The 17301-nt window shown below is 37.2% G+C and overlaps 1 protein-coding gene across 1 annotated transcript in view; it reads right to left on the reverse strand.

Annotated features, from left to right (window-relative positions):
• The window catches only part of LOC150091185 (glucocorticoid-induced transcript 1 protein-like), a 362458-nt gene that overhangs the window by 97655 nt on the left and 247502 nt on the right, over positions 1-17301 (reverse strand). The gene's annotated exons all lie outside the window — the stretch shown is intronic.

The raw sequence follows: 17301 nt of genomic DNA on the forward strand, positions 1-17301 counted from the left end.
AATAAGTTAAACAGCTAAGCAAGACTTTGACAGCAAAAAAGTGGATCAAGAAGACAGTGGTGGGGCAGGTAATTAACCCTTTCATGAATGCATACATATATGTACATTTCAAGATCACTTCAGATTATCGCTTAATTTTGGCATTTTCCCATGTTGTTGAAGCAATAAGAAAATAGTTAAATACCTTTTATTTAAAAAAAAAAAAAAAAACACCAATATGCTGAAAATTGAGGCAGTGGTGTTCTAGACCAAGTATAAACCTGAGTCTGATATTCTCTTCCATTTTCCAGTGTAAGATCATTAAGCCTGCAAAATTTCAAATCTGCACGTCAGCGGTGTATACAAATGCTTTAAAAAATAACACACCCACCCACCCACGTTATGAGATTTCTCTCTCTCTCTCTCTCTCTCTATATATATATATATATATACACACGTTTTTTTTTATTGGGTATATACAGTTGGACTTCTATATAACGAAATCTATCGTTCCCTTGAAAAAATTCATTGTACAGAAATTTCGTTATAAAGAAATATGACCTTTTCAACAATGAAAAATACTATAAATTCAGAAATATAATAAAAGATGGGAAAGAAGTGGGGATGAATAAATTTTCTAACATTTTAAAACAATTTATTAATGCATACATATTAAGAAATGACTACTTACATGATGCCCACAATTTAGCACACTTTTAAGAATTATGTGGTAAAATATTTGGTTATTTTTTGTTGTACACTAGATTCTACTGTACACCATTCATAAAAATGTTCACATTTCTTTAAACTTTAAACACTCAAATATATTTTCTGACACATTTTCTTCACACTGAAGGCCTCGTTTGAAAGTTTCAAACGCTGCCAACATATCATGTTTGGAAGATTTAATATTGCCCTCACTGCCTTCATTTTCATCCAACTCATCATCGATATTGTCACTGGTTCTTTAAATATGCTCCAAAATGTTGGCGTCACTCAGCTACTATGACATCATTATCAACTCCTAAAAATTCGTGAAGAACAATTTCTCAACTGATCAAACCTCGCTTGGGACTCTTGCTAAGGTTGCTCAATGTTTTCTAGTAGTTCATCCCACTACTACTCTGTTAATTAGCATTTTCGCAAAAGCAGGTTTTGCAAAACAATTCTTAATCGTTGTTTAATCTTGACTCCAAACTTTTGCCAACCGTGATATGCACATCCACAAATCTATAGGTTGGTTGGTTTCTATTCTCAGTATAATTTTTTTCGGTATGTGCCTTCGGTAGTGCAGTTTCAAATTCTTGATAATGCTGTTTGTTATTTGTTTTTTAGGAGCATTAGCAACTAAGGCCATATTGCTCCTGGATATGCGGTGGTCATTCCCTGACCTTTCCGCATCCTCTGTATTTGGTGGTGACAGGCTCGAACCCCGGTCTAATCAATAAGCGTGTGTTACACACTGCTGCTCCTTTCCACCTGGCTACGGAAGCGCCTCTTGATAATGCCTTGGTTCATTGGCTGCAGTTACGATGAATTATTCAGAAGGAAGAAAACAAGCTTCACACTTCTAAGTTTCGAAATTACTGAGTGAAGATGGGCAGGACAGTTGTTGACAATCAATGCGATTTTTCTGTTTTCTTTTGTCATCTTTCTATCGAAATTTAAAATCCACTGCTCAAAAATTTTGTTTTTCATTCAAGGTTTTTTGTTGTAATTGTAGTACAACTCTAACGACTTTACTCTTTTGAAAATCACCTATTACCAAAAGCTTCAGCTTTTCATTACCAGCCATATTTGCAACCAAGAGTGCAATTATCTCCTTACTATTTTTACCACCTAAACATTTGTCACCTTTAAAAGCCAGTGTCTTGTTCAGAAAACGCTTAAAAAACAGACATGTTTCATCAACGTTGAATATGTCTATGGACTCTTAGTCCTCCATAATTTTTTCAAAACGATTTCTTTCCAATGGGTATAGTCTTCTTCGATTGCAACTCCACTTTCATCAGAAATAACTTTTTCGAGCAAGCCATGACGCTCTTTAAATTTGTCCAGCCAACCGGAACTGGCTTGGAACGTTCTGTGCCCCAGAAAAGGTGCATACTCCACAGCCTTTTCTTTTATTAATAGCACTGATATCGGCATGTTTTTGTCTCGAATCAACTTCATCCACTTAAAAATTGATTCATCTACATCTTCCAAAGCCCAAAGGTTTTGGGAAGATGTAGATGATAATTTTGCACATTTCCTGTTTCCTCAAGCCGTTTGAGAATCGAAACAGGGTTTTTCAGAATGGTTGACACTACTGGAAGGGACATCAAATTTTAAAGTGATTTCTTTTTCTTTAAATGCCGCAGTTGTACCTACCACGTAAACAGAGACAGGTGAAATTTAGTGAAAGTGTGGATGACTCATTTCTTCGAAACAACAGATGAATTTCGAGATAAAGGAAAATCACTCTTTCCTAATTCTCTAATAGGATGCTTAGGGTAGAAAATAGGTTGACCAGAGTCAGCACTAGCATCAGGAATATGCCTTAATCTTTACCAATGGTTGTGGATAGTTGACCAGTGTGACTTCACGGCATAGTAGTGTATAAGTTGTATAGGTTTTACTTCTTTTTTGCCATTGCTGATCCACTGCTGGGCAAAGGCCTCTCCCAAACTTCCATCTTTTTCTATCCCGTGCCGTGGTTGGCCAATTTCCTCCTACAGGGTTTTACAGGCACCATTAAATTGTAAAATGTTTAGCTCTTATGTCGTGGAATTAAAGCCTTTGGCTATTAAAAGCTAAAGTGATTAAAGCTTAATCCTTTTAGCTCTTAATTCATGCATTCTACAGCATCAGTTTTATTGCCTAAAGGCCAGAGGTGTGAACAACGCGTACCCAGGTCTCTCGAAATCAGTTAGTTATATGGAAATTTTCTTTGTTATAGGAAAATTATTTTTCATGTAATGGCCAAGGGGAAATCAAAAATGTTCGCCACACAGAAAATTTCACTATGTGGAAGTTCATTAAAGAGAGGTCGAACTGTATACTGGCCTATCTTCTGACAAGCTGAAAAGCCAGAGCTTTGTAATATTATTATGTACTCATTTTGTGTACATATTATGTGTTGTGGTCATTGAGGAAGCATTCTGATGAGATATCATTTCCCCATATATCAGCCAATTACCTATAAGTGTAAGATAATTAAGATAATACTAACAATACCGATTGCAAAAATTTTGCAATCTGTAGCTGAGTTTTTTCTAGCTGTCCTAAAGAAATGTAGTCCATGTTTTGTTGTTTTTATTGCCTCATATTTTCCCGAAAATTTTTGGATAATTCATTGTCATCTCTATAAAATACTATTGAAAAGGGCAGAATATTAAAAAGTACACTTAAAAACCTAATTCTTTATGCAAATAGCTGTATTCCAGCTGTACCCGAAAATTTCACAATTGGTAGCAGTTTTTTATTGCCACATATATTTTCCCGAAAATTTTGGGACAATTCATTGTCATCTCTATAAAATACTACTGAAAGGAGCAGAATATTAAAAAGTACACTAAAAACTCAGTCAAACTTTCATTATTAGTGTTTCATTTTCTTACAGATGCTTCTACTGTACTGTACCTCTTCAGTATCCAGCAAATATCACCCCTGACGTTGACATTTCAACTCCCCTGGTACCCCATCACCATGTGTTTAATGTCCTATTCTTCACTTACAATTCCAAATTTGGAAGTGTAAAAATGTTCCGTGTCAATCATGTTGTGGCCCAACTTCTTGAAGTTCAGCAACATACGTTAAACTGTAGTCTGGTACTTTATTGTTGTCTAAAAAATTCTCAACCACAGACCTGAAACTAATGCATACCTGAATTTCTCTTTTAAATTTCATTCCTCATTAGTATGCAAATTTAAAGATTTCCCTAGCTGTTCTAAAGAAATGTAGTGCATGGGGGCAGATACGTTTGTACTACAAAATTGTTGCGTAACGTAAAATAAAACTATTCAGAATTTTGAAATTTTAAACACTTTGTGCACACCTAGGAAGAAATAGCTTCAATTTGAAAGTACACAACGAATTATGTGTCATTTCTTGTATCTCAGGAAACTAATATAAATTTTCTTTGATTTCACCATTTCAGACTGATTCCTGAATACATTTGTAGAAACACAAAAAGGTGTATATCTTCTTTACCGCAAGGTACATTCAACACGACCAGTCATAGTCACATGGTGGTGGATACGTCTTCTCACTGTGCCATAATTCTAAATCCTTACATTTTACTCACATTAAAAAACAAATAAGCTTATCACTGATAACGACAACTTTAAAATGATGACTTGAGAATGCTTTAAGCATAATGAATGGCAGCGAGTATATGAGCTTGTCTGTGCAACATGGGGACATATAGTGAGCAGCAGCTAACGATTAGTTCTTTCTTTTAAGGTAGGCAATTTAGCAATTAGCAGCAGAGTTTTATCATTATTATTTTTATTTTTTTTGGAACAAAGGACATGATTGTGCGAATGTGCAAACTGTTAATCAGAAAATAATGCCTTATCAACTTAGACAATTGTTTAGTTAACAGTTAACATCTTCCTGTGCCTCCATCTATGAAGTGAATGTTGAACTATTCTCGTTTGTACTACAAAATTGTTGCGTAACGTAAAATAAAACTATTCAGAATTTTTAAATTTTAAACACTTTGTGCACACCTAGGAAGAAACAGCTTCAATTTGAAATCACTTACAGTCCGATCGGTTAAGCCTATCGTTCACACTGACTGTCAAAAGAAAGCTGTTTGTTTGTTTGTTTGTTTGTTTGGTTTTTAGGAGCATTAGCAACTAAGGCCATATTTGCTCCAGGGATATGCGATGGTCACTCCTTGACCTTTCCGCATCCTCAGTATTTGGTGGTCATGGGCTCGAACCCCGGTCGAGGCGCCTCGAAAGAAAGCACCTTCCATATCAAATATATAGATTATTAATATTATTATGAGATTATATTATTAACAGTAACAAAAAAGATATACTAGTATACATGTGATCTAGTATACTAGTGTGATACTAGTATACACACCTGTGTTTGTAAAATAAAATAATTAAGATTCGCTTTCACCCAACTAATTTTTTTCCCCACTCTGGGTTATTATTTATACGAGGGCAGGAGTATTTATTTCTATCCACATTCTTTAATTAATTTTGCCTCTTGTAAGTTAAACAGCTATACCATTGCCAGTACCCACAATGCACAATATATATACACAAAATGAGTACACACACCTACATATACATACACATATATATGCAGAAATACACACACACACACACACACACACACACACACACACACACACACACACACACACACACACACACATACACAGTGGTGAGCTATAGTGGGCTCGCGAGAGCCCATTGTTATTTTTTTTTAAAATTTGCGAGCCCATTGCTGAGACGATCATTTATTTTACAAATGAAATCCTAAATGTGCAAATACTGAGTATCCAGAGGCGAAACTACGGTGGGAGTGAACGGGGCCCCATTCCCAGCATTTTAATGGCGCAATTGATCAGTTATGTATTTTAAAATTGCTTCATTTTTGATTTAATAACAGTCAGACCTCTGTTTAACCAACTTCTTTATACCAAATTTTTTAAAATTTCCCTTGGTGATGACATTTAAAATACAGTAGTTTCCGTAGAACGAAAATCATTTCCATGTAACGAATAGATTAGGAGAGACAACTTTGTATGCATTGTTCTCACCTCTGGCCTTTAGGTAATTAGAAAGCATGAATTAAGGGTGAAAGGGATTACCGTTCCACAATGTTAGTGGTGTCCGTAAAACTTATGCAGCCACATTCAGAGAAGTCGCACTAGTCAATATACTTTCCATAGCCAGTCAGAGAATTAAGAAGATACCCGACATGGATAATAGCCTCTGGTCAACCTGTGTTGTGGTTCCCTTTTACTCCGACAAACAGGTGTATGTTTTTCGGAGAAGTGAGTGATCCATGCCTTCCAGTAAATTTCTCCTGTCCATGTTTACATGTTCACAGTAGCTGAATATCTGAGTGATTCTGATATTTTGCACAGTATTCAAACTAGTGACAGTAGCAACGTAGGGAGGGAATTGAGGAAACTAAGATATTATATAAACTTTAAGAAGATGAAATGTTGAGAGATTTTGAAACTTTGTCGAGCCTTTCACTGTGTAGAAAATGTTCTAAAATATAATGGCATACAGGCAATAATTTAAAAAAAACAACTGTATTACCAATCTCCAAAAAACTAGCGCGAATTAAGGATGACTGCTAAAGAACTTTAGAACTTGATGTGGAAACTACAAAGATCGGTGGTGTTCAGGCTACAAAGAGCAGCTTGTAGCTTGCGAATGGTAATTGCGGGTTAAGGGAATTATCCTGCATTGTGCAAACATTTTGAATCAAATGCCGCCGTAGCCCAGTGGTCAGGCGTGCGAGTGCATAGGTACACGTGCCTTGAGTGACTCGGGTTCAAGCACTCTGACTGCTGAGCACGGTGCTGTTTCTTGTATTCTCTCTACCTTGTGAACTCCTCTGACGGTATGGTCGCCCCAGAGTATAAACAGGAAAATTTATTTTTATTTGGGATTGTTAAAGCAACTTTTAAATCTAGAATTTCTTAACCATTTAGCACTAATGATCGACATCCTGCAGGAGCTCTCACATTTCAGAAGCTTTACAGATTCACTAGGGCAAAAGCAGATAAATTAATTATTCGAATTATCAATGCTATTGCTAATTTGAAAAATTCTGAAGGAAAATATGAAGCTAAAATTGAGAGCATGTTGAAGGGGAAAGAATTTGAAGGAATCAAAATCGAAAGTAAGAACAGTAAAATTATCTCGTAACAAGTTATTAAATGCATTGTTTTATCCTTAAAGGATAAGTTATTAATGCTACAGAGTGATTTTAAATTAAATAAAGAAAATAATCATACCATTGAAAGAAATTTTAAACATATTCTACCAGAAATCGTGGAATTTAAAAGAACTTTCGCCTCGGAGGCAAGACTGTGAAAACTGAATAAGAAATTTGTTTTTTGATAAAATATGAAATAAAAATTAATGATTTTAGTGATTTTGTCAAAGACATTTTATCTTTAAAATCGAGTGAAATTCCCTTTACAATTAAGAAAGCCAGAAATATCTGTGAAACCATTGTGATTAGCAGTGCTGAAACTGAGTGAGCTTTCAGCGTAATAAATAATATCGTGTGAACGAATGAATAAATGAATAATGTTGAAAATTAAACACGTTGCAGATTATGATGACCATACATCTAAATGGAAAACCATTGCTCCAATTTGATCCGAATCGTTATACCAATATTAATAAAGAAATAAATTTCGTATGGCAATTTTAAAAGAAAATTTTCTTCAATATTTGTGCAATATTTTTTTCATGTAATCTGTGATTTTTGTGTACCTTTTCTAGAACAGTTTGTTTTTATATTCTAGAATGTTTGTGATAATTCGTTATTTGTAATATGGGAAATATTTTTGTTATTTTTTATTCACAATATTAAAATTTTATCATGAAAAAAAATGTATCCATTATATTTTCTTGGTTTATAAAAAAAAGTATAAAAAAGTTGCACGTCTGCCGAGCATGAGCGGTAGATGGTTTTATGTGAAACATCCTTCGTGTCACTATATGACATCACATAGTGACGTCATACTATTCAAAAATTCCAAACAGTTAGAACTCGAGATATCGTACTGGTCATGAAAAATGCATCATGCGCTCTAATCTAATCATACTACTAGTGAGTGTCCCACACAGACTAATTGTCTGAGCGTGGGAAGCACCTCTGGCAGACGTTGCGGGTGACGTCACTTCCATGACCGATCAGATTTACTCGGTAAGTACCCCCCTCCCTCAAAAGGATGTTTCACATCAAAAAGTCAGCAAAAGTGCGAGCCCATTGTTAAAATATTCACAGCTCACCACTGCACACACACACACACACACACACACACAAGCTAAATTAAAAGCTTTTTCTATTATTTTTCTTATTTATTTTAATATATATTTCAGTAATTTTTATTTCTCTAATTTTTGGATTAATTTCATCACACACACACACACACACACACACACACACACACACACACACACACACACACACACACACACACACACACACACAGTGTCTCAAAAATACACAGCATAACTTCAGGAATAGTTCCTCATAAGTAGATAATAAAAATATTTTATATCAACATAGTTCCAGAAGTGCTTGATTTCTGAGTTTTGAAGCTCTGTCTATGACACTTAACTGTTCACATCACCTTATAGTAATTGTTCAAAATGTCCACCTTCTGCCTTAATACAGGCCTCACATCCATGTCTCATGGACTCGCGAAGCCGATGCCAAATTCCTGGAGCGTTTCGTATTGTCTCACAACGTGCCACAATTTGATTGCAGAGAGTTTCCACATCTGCTACCGGAGACAAATACAACAATGACTTTAAATGGCCCCACAAGAAGAAATCTAGTGGATTTAAATCAGTGAGCGTGGAGGCCAGGCAGTTGGTCCACCTATCCACCGACCAGGAAACCTTCGATTCAGGTAATTGCGGGCTAGGTTTCTGAAATGTGCGGGAGCGCCATCGTGCATGAAGTGCGATTCTTGACGAATGATCAGTGGTGTGTCATCCAAGAAATCAGGCATGTTGTTTTCCAAAAAGTTTCTGTATGCCTGCCCTGTGAAACACCCGCCCAGATGTTGAGGCTGAACCGCTGTTGGTGATGTGATGGAAGAATTGCATGTGGGTTTTCCTCAGCCCATACATGCTTGTGAAAGTTTTGGATTCAGTCTCGTGTGAACTGTACTTCATCTGTAAATGTCACTAACACAGGAAAGTGAGGAGTTGTACTACACTGTTGCAAGAAGCACTGGCAGAACATTACTCGCACAGGGTAATCTACTGGTGTCAAGGTCTGTACCCATTGCAGATGGTAAGGATACAGTTGGTGTTCTGGCAACACTCACCAAGTAGTCGAACGATGAACAGCCAGTTGCATTGCTATTCTACATGTTCTGATTCCAGGAGTGGCAAGCACAACATCCAAAATCTCCTCCTCCTTCAGGAGTCGTAGATCTTGGTCGTCCTCTGTCATCAGCACTAGGTGTAAAGGTCCCATGTTCACAAAGGCAGCAATGAATACCTTCAACCGTTTTCCTGTCTGGACATTTTCGTTCTGGGAACCTTTCGTGGTACAAACGATGAGCCACCAGAGCATTGCCATCCACCAAACCGTATAAAAAATGCATATCCGCTTGTTCCTGATTTGAGTACAAGGTTGGAATGGAAAACCACCAGATTCTGTCAGTACCTTGTGATGAAGGAAATCACCTGCAGGAGATAAGAAATTCCGGTTAATAACTCGGGAACCAAGCATTTCCGGAACTATGTTGATATAAAATATTTTTATTGTTTACATATGAGGAACTCATTCCTGAAGTTATGCTGTGTATTTTTGGGACATCCTATATACAGATTACACCATTTATATATATATACACACAAACACATTTACATATGCATATACACAAACACAGATATACGCACACACATACATATATATACGCTTTGATAATTGAGAGCTATTAAGTGCTCAATAATTCCTATATTCTATTATATTATAAATCAACAGGGATTACCTTTATTTCAGATACAGGATTTATAATATATATATGCGTACACACACAAACACACATGCACACACACACACACACACACACACACACACACATGCATACACACAAACATATGCACACACACACACAAACATATGCACACACACACACACACATGTATATCTATATATGCACACACACACACACACACACACACACACACACACACACACACACACACACACACACACACACACACACACACACACACAAAGATATATATATACACACACACGCTTACAGACACATACATATGCGCATGCGCGCACACACACACACATATATATTGGCATAGGTATATGATGTAAGAAAGCAAGCTAATGCAGCATCAGCCAAAAAAAAAAAAAAACCTCCCATTTCACCACTCCCTTCGTTCCAAATACCTGTCCACCTCAGCCTTAAATTTATTTACGCTATCACTCCACAACAAAAGATGGAAGTCTGTTCCACCAATCAACTACCCATTGGTTAACGGCAAACTTCCACACATCTATCCTACAACTATCTTTCCTCAAAGAGAAAGAATCCCATCAGTACTGAGCATGCTAAAATCATTCAATGCTTTATACACCTCAATCAGATCACCTCGCAGGTGCTTAGTCTCCAAACACTGTAATCACCTTGGTCTACTCTTGCAGATCATCTGCACTTCTCAGAAACCTTCATATCTGCCTGCACAATTGCCCCCAGGTGCTTTTCATTCTCTACCACTGTCAGTGTAGTGCCACTAGAAGTGGTAGATGGGAGAAATCCCAGGTGCCGTCTGACACGAACATACCTTGTCAGTGTATTATCACAGAGTTGAGACATTACTCTGAGGTCACTGCTTCCCATATGTAGTATTTTACATTTGTCAATGTTAAACTTCAATTGCCACCTCTCAGCCCATCAGCTCAAATTTTCTAGATCCTGTTGCAGCAGCGTACTCTCATTAGTGTCCTTAACAATCCTGCCAACCTTCGTATCATCTGCAAACTTGGTTATTAAGCCTGATATACCATCATCAATATCATTTATAAATACAGAAAACTACAATGGATCCAACACTGAACCCTGGGGAACTCCACTAATAACATTAATCCACGATGAGCAGTGTCTATTGATTACCACTCTGTTTTCTACCACTCAACCATCCCTTTATCCATAGCAGCAATTTGTCTCCAATGCCACACTGTTCCAATTTGTGCAGCAGTCTTCCATGTGCAACAGTATCAAAAGCCTTTCTAAGATCCAAATATATGATATCAAAGTTATTCCCTGCATACAGTTCCTTTATGACCACATCATAGTATCCAATCAAATTGGTCAGACACCTCCCCTTCTCTACCATATTGTGTCCGAGCTATATCTGAAATCTTGTCTAGATGATCCTGCAGTGCTTCTTTAACCAGTGCCTCCATTAATTTTTCTGGAACAGAAGTTAAACTCGCAGGTCTATAATTACTTGTGTCAGCCTTTGATCCTCCTTTGTGAATTGGAGTCACATTTGCACATCTCCAGTCTGTGGGTACCTCCCCTGAGTCCAAGGAAGCTCTCATAATTATGGCTAAGTGTTTGCTTACTTCCTTTGCTGCCTGCTTTAATATAACTGGATAGATCCCATCCACCCCGGGTGCCTTTCTTGTGTTTATCTTCAACAATTTCTCCTCCACTTTACTCTCAGTTATTTCTCTAGCTTACTGCTAGAGTTGAATACACCTCTGGCTTTCCCCTCGCTAAATAACTCCTCATGTGTGAATGTCGATGCAAAATATTCATTTAGTTTGTTAGCTACCTGAGCAGGATCATCAACAGTTGACCCATCGATATCAAGTGGAGCAATCTGATTCATCCCCTTCCTTCTAGAGTTTACATAGATAAAGAACTCTTTGCTGTTTTTCTTTGCATCCTTTGCCAAAGATTTCTTATAATCTGCCTTTGCCTGCCTAATCTCCTTTGTGACAGACCACCTTATATCTATCATAGGCTTCTATGACACCCATTAATTTATATGTATCCCATGCATTTTTCTTCTCTACCACATGTTCATTAGTTCATCTGACATCCATTTAGGCCTAAACCATGAACAATATTTCTTAGGTGGTATTTAAAGCCTAGTAGCTTCCAAAATTAATTCTTTGAATGCCTCCCATTTTAAATTTACTGTTGGTAACATCATCAGTTGGTTCCACTGTATAGAAATTAAATACTGTCTCAGATCTCCGTAGTCGCCTTTACGAAAGCAAAAACCCCTTCCCTTTACTCCCGATGGTAGTTACCTCTTTGAGTAAATCCCACTTCAGCACACTGTGATCACTGCCACCTAGTGGTTCCTTTATCTGCAGATTCTTAATTCATGAAGAATCACTAATAATAATCAGATCAAGAGTATTACTCCCTCTAGTTGCCTCCTGAACATACTGATATAGAAAAAAATCATCCAATAAATCCACAAAAGTCTTGCTAGTCTGTGAATGATCAACCCACAAATTCCAGTCAATATCTGGGAAATTAAAATCCCCCATTATAAGACACTCATATTTACTGGCCCACTCTATTTCCCTGTACAGTTTTTTATTATAATCATCAGAGTCATTAGGCCTATAACACACTCCTACTCTCAATTTTGACCCCCCCCCCCCAGTGCCTATGGCACACCAAACCGACTCGACACTGCACTGTCCAGCAATATTGACCGGCTGCACTTCCTTGGATTTTATATGTTTCTTAACTAATAGCATAAGCTCTCCTCTCTTCCTATCCTGTCTATCCTTCCTGTACACAATGTACTCCCCAAATTCCAGTTCTGCATTCTTTATATCTGTGTGACACCACATCTCTGATATCCCAACAATATCTGCCTTTGATGTTTTGACCAACATCTCAAATTCATCAAATTTATTTACCAAACTCCTCGCATTGGTGTATACACAAGTATACATGCACCTGTTCCTATTCTTAGCTACCCTAACACAACCCATGTGTTTACTTGTATTGCAATGACTCCCAACAATTGTCTGGAAAACAAGATGCAGAAATACTCTGCATCTTGTTTTCCAGGCTGCTGCTGCTGCTCATTCCAATAGAAGCAGTGCAATAATCACTTTCACCAGTGGCTACTGTTGATCTATTAGTCCCTGTATCCCCCAAGCTAGCAGTTTTCAGACCCACCTAACACTGCCTCGATAGCATCAGCAAATATTCTTGCACTCTTTCTATTTAAGTGTATCCCATCCCTGTAGAAGCAGTCTCTCCTGTTAACAAGGAGAGACCAGCCCGAGAAAAATTCTACCCCTTGAGCCTTGCCCAATCTCTCCAGGGCCGAATTGATCGACAAGGCTCTCATCATATACTCCCTCCTATCTGTCTTTCAAATTCAACCCTAATTCACAGCTTTTTTTCAACAGTGACCTGTACTTAAGTAATTGTTAAATTGTTAAGTAATTCCGCTGGTCACCTACTCTTAATATCATTAGTGCCAACGTGTACACAATATCACCTTTTGTGTCCTTAAAAGATGATATCTGCTGTACATCATCAACCTTTGCCCCTGGCAGACATAATCTGGTCCTGTTCCACCTATCATACCTTCAGTTATTCGGTCTCTCCTGTACATTGAATAGTTCCTGATATTCAGGGTATCTTGTTGTTTAAGGTACGTTTCCTGAAGACAGATACAGACTGGTGTTCCAGTATCCATATCTTCGTCAGCATGGATTTCCAACATTTCATATCTAGTAAGAATGGGCCTGGTGTACTCGGGTCCATGGTTTATAGTAACATACACGTATAAGTTATAAATCCAGTTTAATGTAAGAATACAAATATATATACTAACAATAGCTTTTGAGACGCGTGTCTCTTCATCAACTGACATTTAAATACAAAAATATACAACGCATGATTAACGTGCCTCACTCAGCTCATTGCACTTATCGTTGTATATTTTTGTATTTAAATGTCAGTTGATGAAGAGACACGCGTCTCGAAAGCTACTGTTAGTATATATTTGTATTCTTACATTAAACTGGATTTATAACTTATACGTGTATGTTATTATTTCATCATCTACTTTTCTGTATTTTCTAATTCCAAAAATTTTGATGGAGATTCATAATTACGTGGTCCTTCATTACTATTACACTGTTTCACATTTGGAGAATCTGAGGATATGAGATTGGCGTGTTTATCTTTTTTTTTTTTGCTTGAAGTAAGTGTTTGACTTATGGTGATAAAGATTCACTTAGAGGAACCGAGATTTCAGTTTGACATTGAACTGCTTTATATCTATTTGCCGCTATTTGCGCATACATTAGTCTACTGGTTATAGTTGGCTGGACCATTTTTCTTGCTTCTTGGTATGTAATATTGTGGTCAGTTTTGTAGTTCTGTATTTCTTTTTTTTTTTTTTTGGTAGTTGATGGCGCATCGGCTTCTGTGGCCATATTGCACCTCCCAAGGTTTTTGCAGTACTTTGATCCAAGCCCGAGGCGGGAATCGAACCCGCGACCTTTGGGTTGCCGGGCAGGTACTTTACCCACTCGGCTAGCCCGGTCGGCCTGTATTTCTTTTTCCCATCTTTAACATGTTCTGGAGTAGGCAGGTTGTTGTTGTTGTTGTTAGATTTGTTGGTGCATCAGCAACTTAGGCTATAATGCACTAATTACTGTCTCTTCTTCCTTTATCTTACAAGTGATATGGTTTAGATCAGGAGTGGCCAACTTAATATGCGATGTGATCTACTTTTTTTCTTCAAAATACGCCACAATCTACCATCTCAAAAATTTCATTGCACAAGGTGCACAAATCGAGAGACGACTGTTATTTAAAATTCGTCGTGATCAACCGAAATTAAATCCACGATCGACTCATTGGCCACCCCTGGTTTAGATAATGTGATACAAGTAGGCAGGATGTTCTTTCCAATTTGGACACTTTAGGGTTGAAGCTGGGCAGTCTTCGATCTGATGTTCTTTGGATTCACAACTGGCACATGTCAGAGTATTTCTACGTGCAGTCTGTGAGTGTCCATATTTTTGACATTTGAAATAGTGCAAGGGATTTGGGATATACACTTTCACTTGGCAGTTCAAATATCCTGCTTTTACAGTAGGTGGGATTTTTGGTGTGTTAAATGTCAGAATTAAGGTTTTGGTAGGTATTATATTTCCATCTCTCCAAATAGAAATTTGTCTTACATTTGTCACGTCTTGATTTTGGAGTTCGTTGCTGATTTCCTCTTCAGTAACATGTAAGAGATCCCATTCAGAGATTACTCCCTGCGGCGAGTTCAAGGTGTTATGGGAGGTGACCGCTACTGGTATACCTCCAAAGTTCGATACATTCCCACAATTGGCGAAAATCCAGCCAGGATAATTCCCCTAATCGGAAGGCTGTGTTCAGGATGACAAAGCAATTTTAGAACAGTTGCTGAAACTGAAAAAAAAATTCAGCTGGCGAGCCAGAACAGTAGTAATAGATAAACAGGAGGTTGATGAATGTAGAGCAAGGAATGGTAGTAGAAATGTGTTAAATAATAAATAAAAGTGTAGCAACATATAAATGTGGATTATTCAGATGTGGATTTGAATTCATATAGATGTGGATTATTAAAAAGTGATTATGGATTGATTGTATGGTAAATTGACTATTGATAGATTAACAGGAGATTGATAAAGATAGAGCAAGGAATGGTAGTAGAAATGGGTTAAATAATAAATAAAAGTGTAAACAACTTATAGATGTTGATTATTCAAATGTGGATTTGAATGCATATATAGATGTGAATTCATATAGATGTGGATTATTCAAAAGTGATTATGGATTAATTGTATAGCAAATTGAATATTGATAGCATATTATTGTTAATTGAAAGTCAATTAATAAGTTATAGATTGATTAATAGAGGTTGATTATCATTTTGTTATTAGCTATTAGAATAATCTAAATAGAGAAAATATAAACAATGCTATTAAGATTACAGATGGCTACTAGTGAAAACAGAAACATAAGGAAGGAATCCCTAAAGGCAAACTCCAGCATAGGATATAGTTTAAATGGGTCCATAAGAAACTTAATAGGGATCTGTAAATAGAATAAGAAATTAGAATATTTAGTAAAACAGATAGCAGGGATAGAAGTCGAATAAGAAAAACTGTTAAGGGAGAATTCTGCTCCAGGAAGTAACTTAGTTTAAACTATTGTATATAATAGGGATTTGTAAATAGATGTACAGTGGTTAAATTTTGGAAAGGGTAAGAGAATAGAAAAAAAAAAAAAAAATGTACACAGGTATAAATTTTTTCTTGGAGGGCTGGTCGAATGTAAGATGTAAAATCTTACAAATATGTTATTTTATAGAAAAGTGAGATTTATTTAAAGTAAAACTTATAATATGACAATACGGGGGAGCGAACCTTACAAGCCAAGGGATTAAATTAGAAATATCTATACAGGGGAAGGGTTAGTGAAAAGCTATTAGCAACCTGGGTAAACTCGACTCCCAGCTCACACAGGCAAACCAGAACAATAGAAACCAGTAGCAACGGCTATTAGTAGAAGGTGTCAACTCTGGTAAACAATAGCGCGGTGGACCATGTGCTGTCGGGACATTTCTTTAATCAGTGACATCTGGACAGTAAAAATGGAACAAATGCTGGGAATTAGATTTAAGTCTGGCTCTGGCTGTCGGTGATGGCAAGTTTTTAGATCGTGGGAAATTAGTCTGCTACAGTATAACTATAAGTGGCTGACTTCAAAGGTACAGACAGCCTGAGAAAGTTTACAAACTCCTTAAAATAAGAAGTTAGATCGAGCAACAAGGAATCAGCTTGAGAAAATAAAACGGGCAAATAAGAACAGAGAGAAAGTTGATAAAATGAGTAAGATTGGTTAAACTGAAAACTAGGGCGGATTTGACATATGTAGGCGGTACAGAAATTGAGATGAACAAAAAGTGAGTGAACAGGGGGAGACAGAGTCAGATCCCTGAGTTGAGTTATGTGGGTGTTTATGGAAATGAGTTAGGAGGGAGACGAAGTTGAGATTCTTGTCGGTGCTTGAGAAAATGAGATAGGACACAGATCCCCGAGTTGAGTTATGGGGGTGTTTAGGAAAATGAGTTAGTGGGATTCTAAGTTGAGTTTTTGTTGGTGCTAGGGAAAATGAAATAGTCAGCGGACACAGCAGTCGAGATTTTTGTCGAGATAAGTAAAATGAGTTAGTAACATGGACAGTCGAGGGTTCTGTTGTGGTAGAAAATATGTGTCAGTTAACAGTTGAGTGTTTGGTCGTGGTGGGAAAGGGGAAGGGTAGCGCCCTGAGAAGTTTTCTTCTTAAAAAAGTTCTTAATAGGTGGAGCAGAAAAACGAGGGTAGCACCCTATGAGTTTTTCCTTGTGATAAGTTTTAATAAAGTGGAGTGGAGAAGGAGTTAGAGTGAGATGCCCTATGAGTTTTTCTTGTGATAGGTTTTAATAAGGTGGAGAGAAAGGGAGCGAAATCCGTAGAATCAGTAGCTCGAGAGAAAGGAGCGAAAATGTGAAATTAGTAGCTCGATGAGAAGGAAGGAAGCAGTGAATGGATGGTAGCCCGAATAAG

This window comes from Mastigoproctus giganteus, chromosome 1 (genome assembly GCF_048544385.1).
Source record: "Mastigoproctus giganteus isolate SK-2022 chromosome 1, ASM4854438v1, whole genome shotgun sequence".
Taxonomy (NCBI): Eukaryota; Metazoa; Arthropoda; class Arachnida; order Uropygi; family Thelyphonidae; genus Mastigoproctus; species Mastigoproctus giganteus.